Below are 18,536 nucleotides of genomic sequence, written 5' to 3' on the forward strand. Positions count from 1 at the left end.
TGAGGACCATATGCACTGACTTTCCCAGGATAGCCCTGGAACACATCGTTTAAAATCTGCTTGATCAACTTTGGTCTGTCAATTCCCAAGTACATTTCTGTGATAGAAATTAGCCTCAAATTAGTAATGGTCATCCTGCTTGCCCTAGCTAAAAGGTAGTGTTTACCAGCTAGTCATAAGCTGCACTTACTGTAGAGCATAATTTTCTTTTAAACTTGAATTTAGAGGGTCTTAAATACTAAGTTCCTTGCCACTATTTTTTGTTTTAAACTGGAGCCATTTCCGTGGGTTTCAAAGAAGTAGACTTCCTTTAAGAATGGTTCTCATTGCATTGAAAATAATTTTTCCCCAGAATTTTCACCTCTGCATAATTCTGCTGAATTACAGTGCTTGCAGGTGGTAAATCTGTTCTCAGAAGAGCACAGCTGGTTTGCAAGTCATGATAAAAATCTCTGAGTGGAATTCCAAGGGCAGATTTCATTGCTGGAGTGGCATTAGAGTTGCAGAGTAGAAACTCCACAATAAAGCCCTCTTATTCTTTGTTTGCAGTTAGCAATGTAGTACTCTCCAGGAGCTTATCTGTCTCTTCAGCCTCTTTCGTGGCATTGGCACAAAACCAACTCAAGTTATTCTGACCCAGGCCATTCCCAGCGACCTTTATGAATGATGGTTTGGGTTTTGTATTTCTAAGGAGCCAACTCAGCATTTTAAAAGGCCCTGATAGATATAATTCAGTCTGCTAGACACGACCTGAGGCCACTCTGGTCCAGGGTAATTATACCTCCTCTCAACATAGATCTACCCCAGGCCTGACTTGAGCTGTTCTCTAGAGAGCTGAAGGAGAGTGCTGCTCCCCAGGCCGCCTTTACCTGAAGGTTAGACTGCTTTTGTAAGATCCTAATCTCAAACAGCTGTCTTCAAAATGCAATGTCATCTTTGCAGATGATCAAACAGCTGCATGGAGCTACTCACACAGATGTTCTGTTGAAGAGGTGCGTGATCTGTGCCCTTTTCCCCTAAGCCTACGGTCTAATTAAGGGAGTATGATTAACATCTGTAAAAACTGATGGTCACTATCTTTAAATAAGGAAAGCAAAATAAGTGGCTAGAATATGCAACATGGATAAGCCTTGTGATTTTAGGTGTTCTGTCCAGTTGTTTTTGGCATCCTCTGGGTGTGACTAGGAACTACTACATTTTTACTTCACTTTTGGCACTTAAATAAAACATCCATGGTAAGCAATGAGTCAGAAAGTGTAGTTACCAAAGTAAGAGTAAACTACGAAGAAGTGGGGGTGGGTAGATGTCCTGGATTTAAAGTTAGACAGGTCACTAGAGTAACCAGTGCAAATCCTTGTCAACTACTATAAACAATGAGGACAGACTGTTAGGATGAAGTCGATGGCATCATATCTTCCTCTAAGGGAAGTAAGTGTAAGAGCGCAGACAGTTTCTGAATGTGTCGTCAAGCCAAGGGGCAGTAATTGCATACAGCAGAACAAGATAGCAACGGAACAGTGAGGGTTGAAGGGTAACTCAACACGGAGGCTTGTTCTAAGATGGCACATCGGAGAGTTCCTCCCAAGCCAAATGACTCCGGGAGCCTAAAATAGAGGCAGAATTAAGCAATAAGACGTGACAGGGATAACATTTCTCAGTGATTGTAGAATGCCTATCGTGGAACGTCACTAGGCCACAGGTTCATATAAGGAGTGAAATAACTCTTCGGGGTCTAGTGTACTGTCGTTATGTGGGGGTTTGGGGCGGGGAGAAGGAAATGAGTAATTGGAGTTAGAAAAGTCATTGCTATTACTTCAGACGTTGGGTAATAATGCCATGTGCACAGTACATGTGGCCATTATTGTCATCCAGCTTTCTGAAGCTACACCAGAGGCTTCACTTAAAACCTCTGTTTACAGCAGCAGAGCAGTGGTGGCTCACGCCTCTAATCCCAGAAGAAGCAGGCAGATCTCTGTGAGTTCGAGGCCAGCCTGGTCTACAAACTGAATCCAGGACAGCCAAAGCTATACAGAAAAACCCTGTCTTGAAAAACCAACAAAACAAAACAAACACACAAACAAAAAACCCACAATAAAACAAATTTAGCCATGCAAAAAGTAAGAAATTCCGTCAAAAACTTGGAAATCTGTAGGTGTGTGTAGAGAGTTGCCATCTGCTAGATGCTAGAATCGGGATTAGCTGCTTGGGCCTGGGTTTTATTGTTGAGGGTGGGTGCTGAGAGACACACCCTGAGTCGTTTTCCATACGTTGGCTTAGTTCCTTCACTCAGACGTGGCCTCAGTGCCATTGAGATCCACAAACATCTAAGCATTCTCTGCCCTACCACTGTGTTAACTCACAGACAACAGGCAGGTCCCTGCATCAAGTGGCCAACTAAACTCTATCCTACCTTGGAGACGGGTCTTTAACCAAGATAAGAGGTGTGGTACTCAGTAACCATAAGGTAGTGTGAGAAGGATGCAACTGAAAGGAGCTGTGGAATGCCTCGCAGATGGAAGCGGGAGTCCTGGCTGGGCTCTTCCCCAGGGTACTCAAAGTCTCCCCACTTGAGAAGATAGTGAAGTGGGGCTGGAGAGATGACTCAGCAGTTGGGGGCACTGACTGCTCTTTCAGAAGACCCGGGTTCAAATCCCAGCACCCATATGACATCTCACAACTGTCTGTAACTCAAAGATCTGACACCTTCACACAGACAGACAGACAGGCCAAACACCAATGCACATGAAGATAGTAAAAGTGTGGCTGCAACTAGTTTCTGTGTGCCTTAATGTTTCCTGTGGCACAGGGCAAAGCCATGTTCTAAGACAGTGGCTTCTCAGGGCTCAGACCCTTTTCAGGAGGCAGGCTTTCATTCTTAAAATGAAAAAGTCTGAAGACATTGTAGTGAAATCAGAACTTTGCATCTAAGTCTTCAGTGGCTTTGGGGCTTGGAGTGGCCAGTGAGGGGAGTGTTCAGACAGTCTCACCAAGTGGCTTTCACTGGCCTGAAACTTGCTATGTCTGTCAGGCTGGCCTTGTCTACCTGCCTCAACTTTTCCGATAACTGGGATTACGTGCAAGAACCAATATACTGGGCTACACTTCAGTAATTTTAGTCTATGAAACAAACTGGCAGTAGACAGATGAACAGGAAATACAAAATTTATCATCAATATAGAAACGTAGGAGACATGTAATATGACACCCAAGAAGACAGGTAGCTGATAGTGGGGTAATTTTTATGGAGATGGGAAAGTAGTGTGTAGGCAATTTTAGAAGGATAGTAAATCATTTTAGTAAAAACAAATTAGGCTCAGAAGAGCAGACAAGGGCTTGGAACGAGGTTCTTCTGCATTCCACGTGATGTTAGAGTTTCATTCTTCCTGTAATATGAGGTTGGCAGTAAAGCTCTAGGAAGGACATTTGTGTTCCTCTTTGGATACAATTTGGTCGGGTAGATAAGAAAAGGAGAAAATGTCTCTCTCTGCTTGTTGGGGGAGGTGAGGAGATAGTCGAGAAGCTGTGGCTCTGAAGCAGCTTGTAGGGGTCCAGAGCATGTCAAAACATCGAGTTTCTGAGGCCCTGATCTTGACAAAATGTTGAAATCAGTAGGTCACTTCACCCTGAGTATCTGGAGAAGTATTCAGGACAGAAAGACTTGCAGATCCAACAAGCTCAAATTACTGCTCAAAAGTGAATTTAAGCTACTTTTCCAGAACTGCACAGTGTTCAGTAGTTGCGAGGGTCTGATTCTCATGGCAGCTCGCTTGTTTTTGAAGCTGGGCATCCCAAGCTTCCCTTGAATCAAGGATCCTCCTGATTCCACCCCTCTCGGTTCTGAACTTGTGTCACAGTCCTCAGCACCAGCCTGGTTGTTATCTGTCCAGGCTAGTGTATGGGACCAACCACTGACCTGTAGAACCCAATCCTTAGGAATCCTGTTTAGCGTACCTGCCATAACTGGGAGATTCCTCCAGCTTTGCTCTCTTTTAGCCACCTCTATATCTGAGGGCCATAATGAATTGTAGGCTTACCTCCCTCATCTCTCTGGGGTCATGAGAATTCTCTAAGGTCACCTCGGCTCTTTGGGTCTGTATATTCCAAGGCAGTTCCTCTGGCGTAATACCAGGTATAAGGATCACTAAGGCTTGCCACCTTCTGGATCCCAAGTAAGAAATAAAGCACTGTCTCGATCCTTGAAACCCCCACACTCCAAAAGCTTAGCCAGAGAAAGGGGTAAGAAAGCCCTGCACCTCCCTGGGGACCACATGGCTTCTAACCCTCTGGCTTTGCCTTAAAATTGCTTCTTGTATCCAAGCCCGGGGAATTTTTATCTTACGTGGGCAGGAAGAAAAAAAAAATTGGCTCAAGTGGATCAAATAGTCTTCCAAATCTTTTTTGTCTGAAGCCTGAAGCTGAGCTTTTTAAACTCCAAAGCCAAGAATTTGTCTCTTTTGTTCTCTGACTCTGCTGTGACAACCCTCCCTCGAGGCATGGAATGACTCATGGTCTAACTGCCCAGATTGGGGGGAGGAAAAAGGGTAACAGGAAATCATGGGGAAAAACACATTGGTTAATACATCAAAATATTAGCCCGCTACAGTGAGATTTCTCTTCTCTCTCCCATCCTCTGCTAAAACGGAGACAAACCTATCCTCCTTGCTTACGTACTTTGTGCATTAGATACATTTCCTTGGAAGTAACCAATGGGAATGAGCTTAGTTCTGCTTCCCTCTTCTGGGACCAGGAGAAGGGATGGGAAAGACTGAAGTCCCACGCAGATTTCCACTTAGGGGAAAACACTGAAGATAGGAAATGCCTTAAAAGCTGTTCTTCCTCTGGTCTCCTCTCCAACTGCTCACTATGTGCCCCAGCTCACTGCCTTTCGCTTCTTTCTGGGAAGGGCCTAACTTGCCCTCCTCTGGACTTGGCTGACACTGAAATCCCGGCCTATATGCTATCTGCATTCCAATGGAAGGTCTTCTGAATGGGCCAGTGTGGCCAATGGGTGTCAGCTTGAGCCTGAACAAGACAGGATCCCGTGAACGAGACAGGATCCCATCCGTGTTCCAAAGTGGCTGCAAAGTATCTACTGCCACCCTAGGAAAAGGCAATGCTTGGGAAAGTGGAGCCCGGGCAGACTACCTCTTGGCTGTTTATTTTACCATTTCCTGGGTGGAAGTGACCTCACCTTACTAAAGATGCTTGGCAGTCAATGGCCGTCTACCCTGCGGGAGCTGTGACTTTTACTTTAAAGCTCTTAATGGTGTATCTGGTCTAATGTCCATTAGACATGTCAGCAAGTTGTACGCACAGATTTAGCTCCTCTTCCTCACAAAGGCAAACAGGGCCCTGCAGAATGGGAGTTTTTAAAAATGCACCGAGTTATCAGATAAATCAATGGGCGAGGGATGAAGGAAAGACTTCACTGTATTAGTAAGTCCAAGTGCTCAGTGGCCTCTATAAAAAGGAGAGCCATACCTAGCATTTTATTTACACGTTATTGGGGCAAAACGCCTGACAAAAGCAACTTGGTTCATTTTGCTTCGCGGTTTGAGGGGGACAGTGCTGTGCATCATGGTTTGGGAAATTGTGGCTGAAGGAGCTTAGGACAGCTAACCAGTCACTGCGTGCAAAGCCAGGAAGCAGGAAGTAAGGAGTAGAATATCAGTTTACCTTTTGCTTAGGAGACCTCAGTCCACAAGATAGTGCAGTGGACTTTTAATCCAGTCACTGTCACTCCTCATTGACAAGCTCACAGACTTGATTCTAGACCCCATCAGGCTGACAATATTGGCCACACACTTGGTGTCAGTTAAGTTTCCAGAAAAAATGGACACCTATATTTGATGGTTTCCCAAACTGATGAAAACCAAAACAGCCCTGGGCTCCTATTCCCTTTAATCTCCGTTTATTAGTCACCATTGTATCTGGCCTAAGATTGTTTCTTTCAATTATGAGATTTAAAAAAACCTTCTTATTGTATTAATTTAACAGATCATTAGCTTCTACTAAACTCAGAGCTGAGAGTATCATATAGCACCCAAATCCTATAGCAGAGAGCCTTCCTCCCTGCTTTGTTATAACCTGCTGTCCTTACCAAGGTATTTGGTAAAGGCATTGATTTATGATTTTCTTTTGTTCTATGACTATAAAATTTTATGTAACTGCTCCTACATTGAAGCATATTCAGGACAACCTGAATCCTGTTCCTGTGGCATTGTGACTCACATTTTGCTCAGAATAAATAATCTCTTAATCTATTTGAGTAACATTTGCATACTGATGCGGTGGCATACATCTATAATCTCAGGTTTTAAGGAACCTGAGGAAAAAGTATTGTTTAGGCTAGCCTGACCTACATAGTGAGACCTTGTCATGAAAGAAAAAGAAAGAAAGAAAGAAAGAAAGAAAAGAATAAAAAGAGAGTAGGTACTTTGGGGAAAAGAACCCAGGTTCCTTCAACTATATATGTGAACACACTGACTTGTGAACACACTGGATTTTCTTTGGGCAGGAAAGAGTTAAATGGTTTTGTACTTTGTTCATGGGCTTCTGACATGATATAAAACACTACGATTTGGGCTTTTCCATTTTAGCTGACATAGTTTAAGTTGATGAATATTTTGATTTGTGCCAGTCTCGGGCAGTTTTAAACGCTGTGCCTGCAGGAGTCAAGAAGTGTGCTCATAATCACAACAATCTGCTTGTCAGTCAAAGGCACCGGAAGATTGTTTAGGTGCAAGGAAAGCATTTTCCCCTGAAAGGAAACAGGGCAATTGAAATCACCTACTTTTCAAGACGCTGAAGTCAAAACTGTTACCAGTTTCATGGTGTGAAAACCCAGGTCTCAGCACCCTCCTGGGTAGAGCCCGGTATGTCCCGGGGCTATCTCTCCAAGAACACAAGCTACAGTCTGAAGTTCAGAAGAAATCAGACTAAAGGAAAGCACAGCGATCAGGGTTGATTTCCCCATCATTATTTTCAGGTCAGTATTTCATCGGGGAATGCATAATGAGCTCCCCCCCCCCACCCCCATCTCTGCAGCCAGTGCACCTTGGGTTGGCTTTGCGTTGCAAGCTAAATCAGAGAATTCCTGCAATTACACATGATCTGGGTGGAAGAAAGGGACACACACCCCCTCCCCCACCGCCCTCCTGAGCAGACTGAGCAAATAATGCCTGGTGGAGTTGACCTAAGGGTTAGAACATAGGAACTGTTAGCATTATGTCCCGCAGCATTTAAAAATCCACATAGAATTTGGGCTCCTTAGGCAGAGGGGAAAAGTCAGAAAGCACTGTGGGAGAAAGAAAGGATGAAATGGGAGGCCCAGAAGAATGGGTTTTAGGATTGGAAGCAGCCCAAGATTATTCAGATCTCTGAGTATGTTGATGTCAGGACCTTCATTCTCAATGTTAGCGTGGCCTTAACAATTCCAGCTGCTCAACAAATTTGCCCAGTTACTGTCCCCCAACAGAGGAGTCCAACGGACCCGCCATGCACCTTCAAGTTTTATTGCATCTGTAGGAGGTTTTTGCGTGGGAATGAACTAGTTAAATCAAAAGCTACTATAACAGAAAGTACACCTTTCACCCCCTCCCCACTCCAAAGAATTCCATATACCCCATGCTGATATCAAAAGAGTCTCCTCATGGGAACAAGCGATGTGGAAAGCAGAGGGAGCAAAGATCTGGTATTCAGAGTCCACTGGGAGCTTCAGACAAATATGAACAATGACTTCATGTACTAGATAAATTTCTCACATTCTTCCACCCGTTTTATTGGCTCAATACTTATGTATCCAGTTATGTGAACACCACGGCTGCTCAACGAAGCCCCTGAGCTGGTATTAAAGCATAGAACCAGGATGGGAGTCTAATCATGGGCTGTCCAGAAATTTACAAGCATTTTTATTAGTTGTGACTCTCAAAGTCATCTAAAAATAGGTCCATAATTGTTCTATATTTCAAAGAACAGTGTTGTTTTGAAGGGGGGAGATTTTATAGATTAGTACCTGATAATTTCCTGTCAAGGGTCTAAGTCCAGCCTTGCACACACTCTAATGGTCCAAGCTGTTATACATATTCCAGACACACCACAGTAGGTCCCAGACCTTCCTGTTTGGATCTGCCTCTAAAGTATGTACTATGAGAGTCTTTCTTTTCATTTAAGCCCTTTCTACACACTGTCCCTCAATGGGGCCACCTATCTGTCTCTGAACTGTGTGTTCAGCTTAGTGGTCCAGTGGTCCTTCTCTCTTGTCTTAGTTCTAGCTGTCTTTCAGACTCATACCTTCATGAGAAGTTCATGGAAATTCGCCCTTTGCCAGATGTCACTTCCTACGCTATCTCATAGGACTTTATTAGACTCTAAACACCACGTGATCTAACAGAAAGAATACAAGCTTTGGAATAAGACAGACACGGCTCTTTTCTAATAAACCACAATAACTTAACATCACTGAGGTTTAATTTTTCTTGTGTATAAGCTGGAAATAACATTTAGTTTGAGAGTCCTTTGGAACATCAGAGTTACATATCCAAAATGCCTGGTCCTTTAAACTACAAAGTAAACCAATCAGGGTGTGTCTTTGTGTTTACTGTTTTATGCCAACACCTACAGGAGTTCCTAGGATAACAGCTACTCAGTAAATGTTCATTGAATGAGTTGATGGTTCGATGCATAGGAAATACTCTCTCTCTCTCTCTCTCTCTCTCTCTCTCTCTCTCTCTCTCTCTCTCTCTTCTCTTCTCTTCTCTTCTCTGATCTGGAAGAGTTTATGCACACATCTCTTATGCAAGGACCTTTGGTGTGTGTTTTCTTATTACCCCTCCATCTCCCCGTTACATATCTCTCTTTGTCACAAACATGTCCATTTGTTGATCCAGTTGTCTACAAATGGCAGTGCTGCTCCTCACTGAGGGAAGCAAGGGCACAGTGAAGATAAGAGCATCTCGGGGAAAACATGCACTGGAGTCTACCTGGGCTGGCGGCAACCTAACTGTTAACCCTGCTTAGCAGGCTGAGTGCACAATGAAACTCAACAGTCAAAGTTGAAGCAAGAATAAGGAAGATATGGAATAAGGAAGGGAGAGAGAAAGGGAGAGAAAGATGGGAGAAGCAGGAAAGAAGATAGAAAAGTAAAGGGTACAGATCGGGAAGGAGCAAGGGTAGGGGGCAGGAATAAGAAGCAGTGAAAGCTGCGAATGCACCAGCGTCGCCACAAGGTTTCACGTCTCATGTTTGTTCCCAGGCTTTCCGAGACTATTCTGGCTCAGGCTACAAACAGCCTCAGTGTCTGAATTCCCTCAAGGATAGTGGTATTTGAAGTCAGAAATATCAGAGTGCCATCTCTTTTTCAGAGACTGTGCCAAACTACCGAATCATCAGTGTCAAACGTGTCTTTCTATGTTTTTCAAAGTAAGAGACTCGATCTGAGAAACTTAACAATTCTTTCTCTCTTTCTCCCCCTCTCGTCGTGTGTGTGTGTGTGTGTGTGTGTGTGTGTGTGTGTGTGTGTGAGAGAGAGAGAGAGAGAGAGAGAGAGAGAGAGAGAGAGAGAGAGAGAGAGAGAGACAGACAGACAGACAGGCAGACAGACAGACAGACAGACAGACAGACAGACATGCACACACACACACACACACACACACACTCAGAGAGAGAGAGAGAGACAGAGACAGAGACAGAGACAGAGAGTTGAATGTGTGTGTGAATATTCTCTCTGTATTTCATGCATATGTGTTTATTTGTGTATGCCCCTTCTGTGTATGCACATGTGGGGGCTTGAATTTAGCTCTGAGTGTCTTCTTTGATAACTCTTCTCATTTGTGAGGCAGCGGACTGGCGGGCCCATAAGCTCCCGGGATCCCCCTGTCTTCCAGGCCCAACTGCCTACCACTGAGTTGAAGAAGTGACACTGTGCCTGGCTTGGCTATTACTGGGGGTGCAGGGGATTCAAACTCAAGCCTTCAAGCTTGCCTAGTGAGCACCCTAGCCACTGAACCATCTCCCCAGTCTCTGATGTCTTTGATTTTTAAACTAAAGGCTTGAGGTTTCTAAAAATGGGTTTGTCTGGAGGAGAGACTGTGTTACTCTAAAGCACAGACTATCAGGAGCAGTGAGGACAGGCTTTCCCTTGGTGTAATGGGAACCACATGGACCATTACACTGGCTAGCACTCCACTGAGATGGGTGCACATTGCTTTGAAGAAAAGGAAGCCATTTCCACCCACATCTCTCCTGATTTATGCACAGGCCTCAGAAGGTCCAGACAGGTTGGAAAAGATTTGGTAACTAGAGAAGTGACAAGGGGTGAGAAAGTATATTTTGTGAAAGACTGAAAACTTGACTCCAACTCTAAACCTTTGCCTTGGGCAATGTGCACGCTGCAGAGTTTAAAATCACATTGTACTTCAAGTCAGAGTGAGGGTGAAAGGCTACGTGGCTCTATGAATTAGGACCGGACTGGACTGTTTTGGTAAAAACATTGTCTAATGTGGGCAAACATAAATCAGTACTAACGAGGTACCTGTGATTATAGACAGGCCTGATGGGGCTCATTTTTTTCTCCTCCCATTCTCTGTATTTTTTTCCCAACCAGAAGAGCAGAACTCAATGAGGGTTTTCTTTTAAATGTTGTAACCATCTCAAAAGAGAATGGAAGAGTCTAGAAGACACAGGTACAGAACAATGGATGCAGACAACTACAGAAGTCTTCAAAAGTGCACTGGGAACAGAATTGGATGGCAGATATGGTTGGGGGAGGTACGGGGAGGTGAGGTGCTTTCCACAAATCACAGGGAAAAGTTGTCGCAGAATTCAGCACAAAGTCCAAGAACTCAGATTAGCTGTCACCTGGCCTCTGACTTCCCAGACCTGGGCCCCAGGCCACCTCCAAGTAGACTCAGGAGCTACATGCTTGAAGACGTCTCTTTCGTTTCCTTCTCTCACTGCAGGGTGTGAATCTCTTGGGTTCAGTGTACTCTGCTCCCTTGTCTTTCCTGGTATCTTTGGATATATCAGACATACTTAACTAGGCAGGTTTGTGCATTCCAGAGCCTCAGGGGACAGTATATACTAGAGAAGGTGACTCCTGTCAACCATACTTAGTTCTTATTAAGCTTTAGATTTTGATATTGGTATGTATCTGTTGTTTGTTTTATAGCTCAGGTTTTGAGACAGGCTCTTATTATATACTCTGGATAGCCTAGAATTCACCATGTGGAGCACGGTCCCCTAGAACTCGTAGGTATGTGTCCCCGTACCTGGCTGACATTGGTGGCTTCCTGATTCTCTTATCCCATATTTCTGTGTTAGAGAAATGGTTTCAGCCGTGCATCCCTGCTCTTTCCAGAAAGGAGCAGAATATCAGAAACAGCAGTAACGTGACAAACCCACTGCAGGCATCATGCCGTTTGGCTTAACCTTGTTAACTGGTCAGAGGGACTAGAAACTCCTCCATTCACTCACCCCGGTGGGTTTTGGGAAATCTGTCTGGTGGATGTTTGCCATCATTCTTTACTTAATTTCTGAAGCTTGATTTAAATAGTATTCCCTGTCATTTGCAGATGTTTGATGAGAAAGGCTTCTTACTTTTTTTGTTTATCATTCACCACTGGCCATTCACTTTTTCAGCTGTCACATGTTGTGCTGACATTCCTGGGTGGTGACTCAATTCTGATCTGCTCCTTTTTAGGGGGAGCATCAGGATGTGGGGTCCTGCCCTGTGATTGAAACGGTGGACCCTCTGATTCTCATCAGTAATCAGGAAACAGAAATGGCCTGGTCTTCGCGGATTGATCTAGTTTGTAGTACATATTTTACATAATGCATCAAAGGCTCCATTTGGTGTACTAAATAAATGGCAGCTTCCCGTTTGTCAGACTTGAGCTGAACTCTGCACAGGAGTCTGTTCATCCTAAGTGATCACAGTTAAAAGCCAGATTTACATGCACAAAGTGTTCCCAAGCTGTATCTGGCTGTATCTGGCTGTATCTGGCAGCACGATGGTCCTTTACTGTTGCATCAGCTCCCAGATAGGATTAGACACTTTTGGAAATGAAGAACATGTTTCGGAAAGTTGAAGCCACCATTCCAAGATGGTGGCACTCTCCTGTAGAGTACTTGGTGTGGCGCTTCTGCCCTCCCTGATTCGAAAGCCTTCTTGCTACCCAAGTTACATGGGTAGGCATGGCACATGCTAGCCTAATGAAATCTCAGCATGCCCAGGTGCCAGGCTTGTGGGTTACTCCTGACAACTAAGTAAGACTGCCTAACCAATACAATAGCTACCTCTACTGTGTGCTTGAGGAAATGAGTCTCCCCATCCTACCTCAGCAGGCTTTCTGTTTGCTTTGTTTCTCTTTCTTACTAATTATTACACACTACTGTCTCCCAGGACTGACGAGTGGCTAAATCTATCCAGTTAAAGTGTGCAGCATGTGTTATTTCAAGAGACTTCTAGTATTTGTAATGAGACTATTTAAAGTGTTCTCGGCTAGCCATCTTGAAGAAACCACTATTTTTAGGGTTTTATTTATTGTGTGCATGTATGTGGAGATATGTGCATGCACGGTGCAATTGTGGAGGTCAGAAGAAGACTTGTGGGAGTTGATTCTCTTTTATTGTGAGGGTTCTGGGGATGGGATGGAGGTATTCAGGCTTGGTGGCAGGTGCCTTTACCCACTGGGCCATTCCACTGGCCCACAATGCCTTGTTTTTTAAACTATGGTCACTCTATTACACAATAGATTTTCTGAAGTTATCTCTCTTCGCTAGCTGAAACTTGGTATTTCTTAACATAATTTTAACTACCATCTGCTCTTGGCCCATATCTGTTCAGTATTTTTATGTTCCAAACACAGCTGAGATCAGGGTAGCTATGTCTTTCTGTCCTCAGTTCATTTCACTTAATATAATATCCTCCAGGTTAATAAACATTATGGCAAGTTTCCTTCTTTTATAAGCTCAATACTACTACTATTCTATTGATAGACATCCCATACTTCTCCATCTATCAATTTGAACACTGGCTGGCTGGCTCGCTGGTTGGTGAACTCTAGTTGTCTGCAGGTTTCCACATTGCCAGTGCTGGAATTAAAAGCATATGATATCATACCTGGATTTTTTTTGTTGCCATCATTTTGTTTTCCTTATACGGGTGCTGGGGATTAAACTCAGGCCTTCAGGCTTTCCAGGAAAGCACTTTACTGACCGAGCCGTCTCCGCAGGCCATCACCAACATTTAAAAAGCTGGCTTTGGTGTAATTTGTTTTCCAGAATTTCTAGGCTCTTCTCTCAACTCTCCCTTCTCCCAAATTTATAAGTTTAAAAGCATCTAAGAGATACCTCACAGGTTTTCCTGCACACGTTCTCATACCATAATGCACCACTCACTGTGTTCCTGCCTGCTCTGCTCCTCTCTAGCTTTTCAGCCATTTTATTATGAAGGTGTTTGATTCATTGCAGCTACTGAGGCTTGCAGCTAGACTTGCTGTCCAGTGGTCCCCAAGGGGCGGCCATGTCCACCTGGCCCGTACAGGAAGGGCTTTGAGGAAAGAGAGACCCTTTGACATGCTGAACGATGGTCACTGATGGACATTTGTGTCATCCTTTGTTCCCAGCATCTTAGAGATTTCTGTCTTGGGTTTGTCAGCCCTCAGCAGGATTTCTGATGTGCACACTCTCTTTCTAAGATTTGAACAATCCTTGATGCACTTTGTTAAATGACCAGTTTCTCAGAGGACATCCTTCTACTCCTCTGCTGTTTGACTGAGGTCTACAGGACACTGATGCCGAGGCAAAGAAGTAACTGCCGTGATCTGACTTAGGAGGCCTGTGAAGAATATTGCAGTGAAGAGTATGGCCTCAGTGCTTGTCAGTGATAGGAACGAGACATAGCTGCCTAGCCAAGGAGTGTCTCCAGTAGGAACATTTGCAGGTTGAGAGACGATGCTTCAAATCAGTTGGCCCACAGGTGGAGGGAGATGAGAAATTTTTTCTGATGAGTTCCACCTTTACTCATTCTCATTGGTGGAAAGTTACCTCTGAGGGCATTAGTTCCACAGCCTTCTGGACTGCAGCATGTCTGTGGTTCTGGAACATTAGGCACTGTGCCATCAACAGTAGGCATGTCATATGCCTGTTTCTCCCAGTTTGATGGGAGGAGACAGACGCTCCCTGGCATGTGAGATCAGCTAAGAGGGAGTGCTTGCCACCGGCAAAGCAAAAGGCTGCCCATCCCCGAGCCATCAAGCCAGGCTGAGTTGGCAGGTGATGACGAAATACCAAAGGGCTCCCAAAGACTCTCAGGAGACCTGTAGAAGGTGTGGGAGCACCTGTGGCACCACCATCTCATTCTTTTCCTTGAGTTTGCAACTCTGAGGTCACTCAGCACAAGGCTTAATTTACTTTGAAATTTGCTACACGAACAGACTCTGCTAAATTTTGACAAAGTGTTGGTATTAATTGATTATGAAAACGAACACTTGTATCCTTTCCCAAGAGCAAAAGCACTAAAATAAACAGTTTAATATTCTTTCTCAGAGACCTGTTACATGCTTCAAAAATAAGCACCTGACATCTTCTATAATAACCCAAATAGCACAATGAACACTGCTAATATTGTTAAAACTCCTTGGACTCCATCAGAAAGAAAAATGAATTTCTAAATGTAAATAAGCTAAAGTGAAACCACTTCACCCCGTGAAGTGGGGCTGTTCAGCTGCGACCATAGACTAGAAAGTGGATTTTATTTTTCTGGACCGTTTAGGTTGTTTTACTGCTATGACTTTAAGCTCACCATGGTTACAGCCCAAGACTTGCTGATGGGATGAGAAAGGATTGTTTTCAATCTAATGTTGGGAGAAAAGGGGCTTTCCTGTTCCAAATTTACAAATCAAAGTTATCTCCCAGCTAAGGAAATTACCAAGGCTGAGTGTGGCAGAACTGCTTGTCATCCTAGTAGTGAGGGACCCTAGGACAGACAGAGCCAAAAGAAAAGGAAGACAGAGGAGGAGGGAACAGAGAAGGGCCGGGAGAGAGCAAGAGGGAGGAAGAGAAGAAAGGGGAGGAGAGGAATAAAGAAAAAGACAGTTACCACCATCAGGAGGCCAGGTGCTTTTTCAGGAAATTCCCCCCTCAGCTTTGTCCTCTGACTTCAGAAATGAGGAGCTTTGTTTTGTTTGTGTTTTGCCTTAGTTGGTTTTATTTTAGTTTTTAAAATTCGTAATATTCATTACTAGTATGTGGTTTATGACATTGCATCTCCTTCTTTGGCCTGCTGTGGTGATTAAGTTAGATCAGTGGGTGTTGGGAAAAGCCAAAAGCTCTCTGAGCAAAGGAAGCAGGGAAGGATCGGGGAGGCAGGAGTAAAGAGTGTTGAGGATTTGCCATGCACTGTGGATTCCAAACAGGACCTCCAGGCAGAGTATTCTGAGAGGGATGTGAAGCCTAGACACTTTGAGTTTTAAAATGTAACTGTTTGGAGGGGGAAAATCCTTTTTCCTCAGTTCCCTTTATAGAAACGGACTTTGTCTATTCAATAAAGGTAAAATAGCAAAAATATAACGCCTCCAACCACCCCAACAACTTAAGAACATACTTTAATGTATAACAGACTATATGTGATAATGATAACAAAATGGTCAACAGAGCAAAACTTCCTGATGGGAAAGCGGCTTTTCGGTATTCATGCAAACTATTTTTGACTCGGGTTTATATTTTAAAGTGGATTTGGCAAAATAACTAAATACTTCTGCATTTCTCCCATCTGTCCTATCCAAGTCCTCTTCTTGTTGAACCAGCCTCAGAGAAAATTGCCTGGGTGTTTAATGATGCCCCTCAAATTGATAGACAAGGAAAATAGAATTAACCTTTCTGGGGAATTCCTCCGGTCTCAACTCCTGGTGCACTGGCGTTAAGTAATGTGGAGTTAGAGAGGTTGAGAGCATTAGAAACAGGAAGACGATAAGGAGACTGTAGGCTACTGATACAAATTTTCAAGGTGCAATGCAGTCTGAAATGCCAGCCCTCCTCAAGTCTTCTAGTGGGAAAACATCTCCCTCTGCAGATGAAACTCAAGGGCAGTTTAATGTTCCTACATCTTGATTTTCTTAAGTTATCTTTAAAGATTATTATTTAGTAAAAGAGGATGGTGAAGCTACCACGTAAAGAACCCACGGGACGTTCACACACTCTCAGATCCTTTACAATATCATTCATGTCATTGTGATTTTTTTACCTGGTTTCCCAAATTAGTAATAAGGAAAGTATGGGTTTATAAGGGTGGTATCTGGTGTCTCGTCAAAGGTCCCATCAAAACAGATCTTATATCCTCTTCTTGGTGATGGATGTGTTCCATTTTGTGCTGGGCCCTTTACCCTTAAGGACTGTGTTATCCTTGGGAAATCAGTGGCTGCCCATGGCTCACACTCAATTCTGCTAATGATTTTAAGCTCACCATGCTTACAACCCAAGACATTTTCATTATAACTTGCTGATGGACTGAGAAAAGTTTGATTTCAGTCTAGTGTTGGGAGAAAAAGGACTTTCCTGTTCCATATTTGTAAGTCAAAATTCTTTCCCAACTAAAGAAATGATCAAGGCTAAGTTGATAACTCTAGGGGTTATTCTAGGCTAAAGAGAAGATGCTTTGCTAAAAATGCTTTATTTCGGGGACAGCAAGAAGCCAGACTATAGTAATGAGTGTACAAAGATTTTTTTTCTTAATCTCAAATTGGGGAAAACTGGGGGCCAGGCTTCCCCCACAACATCTATAGGAGGTTTTGTTGGTGATTGGAGCTCTTGCCTGCCCTCTGCCCAGTGATCATTTCTGAACCACCTTCGGTTGTCTTCCTCAGACATCAGCACCAATAAACTCTTGCACACACGTCTCCACTTCAGAGTCTACTTTATTGAAAATCTGATGTATGGGAGCCATCCAGGTCTTGAGGACACACACTTTAAAATAACAGCAAGAAGGAAACATACTCCCTAATCCAGCAATGTAAATGTCAGAACATAGTAAAACTATGAAGCAAAATAAAAGCATAATTTCAATACAATGTTTAACATCCCACATCTAGAAGTGCGATAGTGTGATCCTATGCATCATAGGACTTACTCTTTTGGGGGCTGAAATGAATGCTGAGTCCTTTTCACATACCCTGTCTCCATCCTCCTCTATAGTACATTTCAAGATAGTGAACAAGGTTTAGAAAAAGGGACCGGCTTGTCCCTGGCCACCCAGCTATCTGGTAGGTCAGTGTTCAGTGCCAAATATGAGATATTCTAAAACACAGGCAAAGTCATGTTTAATTTTTAATTTGATTGCACTAAAAATGCTTTTATGGTATATATTGTATACAAAGGAATAGTTAAATCAGAAATGCTTGCTTCTAACCCAGTTTCAGTTATTGAAACATAACTATTGCTTTTGGGGGGAAAAGATAACTTAATATAGATATAAACATGATTTGTCCTATGCTTTAACTGGCTCGTACTTGATTCCATTTATTTTAGGCAAGCTGGATCTTTTATCCATTGGCTTGAAATGACAATAGTTCACACAACTTTAATCAATGCATTTTCTCTATGGGGCTATAGAGTTGGCTCTGTGGTTAAGAACATTTGCTGCTCTTTCAGAGGACAAGGGTTCAGTTTCCAGTACACATGTGGAGACTTACAACTGTCTGTAACTCCATATCCAAGGGACCTAGTGCCCTCTTCTGACTCCCAGGGCCCAGCACATGCATGTGATACACATGCAGACAAACCTTGGAGACACATACAATAAAATCATAACTTTTTGAAAAGCAGTGAGTTTCCCCCACAAGTTCTCATGTAAATTGAGATAATGTGATAATGTAGATTTGAATTTGCATCATCTTGTGATGTGGTGTTCCTTAAAAGGAACAACTTTCAGGAGCCTCCTACTGCTCTTGTTCTTTTCTCCAGTTAGCCTGGCTTCCAGATGGATCGCCAAACCTGAACGGAGGTTCAGCTGTAGGAAAAGAAAACTTTCCCTTGATGCTTAGGATCTACTAACCCAGTCCACCTCCACACACTCCAAATAGCATCCTCCACTGCCAGCGAAAGGACCACGGCCTTTTGTTTCATGGTATGGATTAGCATCACTGCATTGCATGGCGGGGGAAAGGACATTCCAAGCCATAACATGCTGGATGTGTTGAGAGTGCGTGGTTATGTAACACCATATTTTTTAATACAACTGACAGTCTGTCTTGAGATTTAAGTGTTTTTTTGACAGTTTTTATGCACCTGTTAATTCAAAGCTCTTAACATATGCCAGTTAAAAAGAGCCAGGCACTAAAACATCTAGCGCGAGGGCTAAATATGGCTCAACCGCAATCTCAGGAAGGCAGGCTGACAGAAACAATTCCTGCCTTCAAGATGGAATTCAGCTGTAGTCTCCAGAACCAGTCGTGTCTGGGTAGAGTCGTGGACAATGTCACTTGCTTTCTCAAGGAGCAGATCTCAAGGCCTTCGGCGTCGCTGCTCACTCTGGACAACTC

Source organism: Acomys minous, assembly GCF_964271855.1.
Source record: "Acomys minous genome assembly, chromosome: 1".
Classification (NCBI taxonomy): domain Eukaryota; kingdom Metazoa; phylum Chordata; class Mammalia; order Rodentia; family Muridae; genus Acomys; species Acomys minous.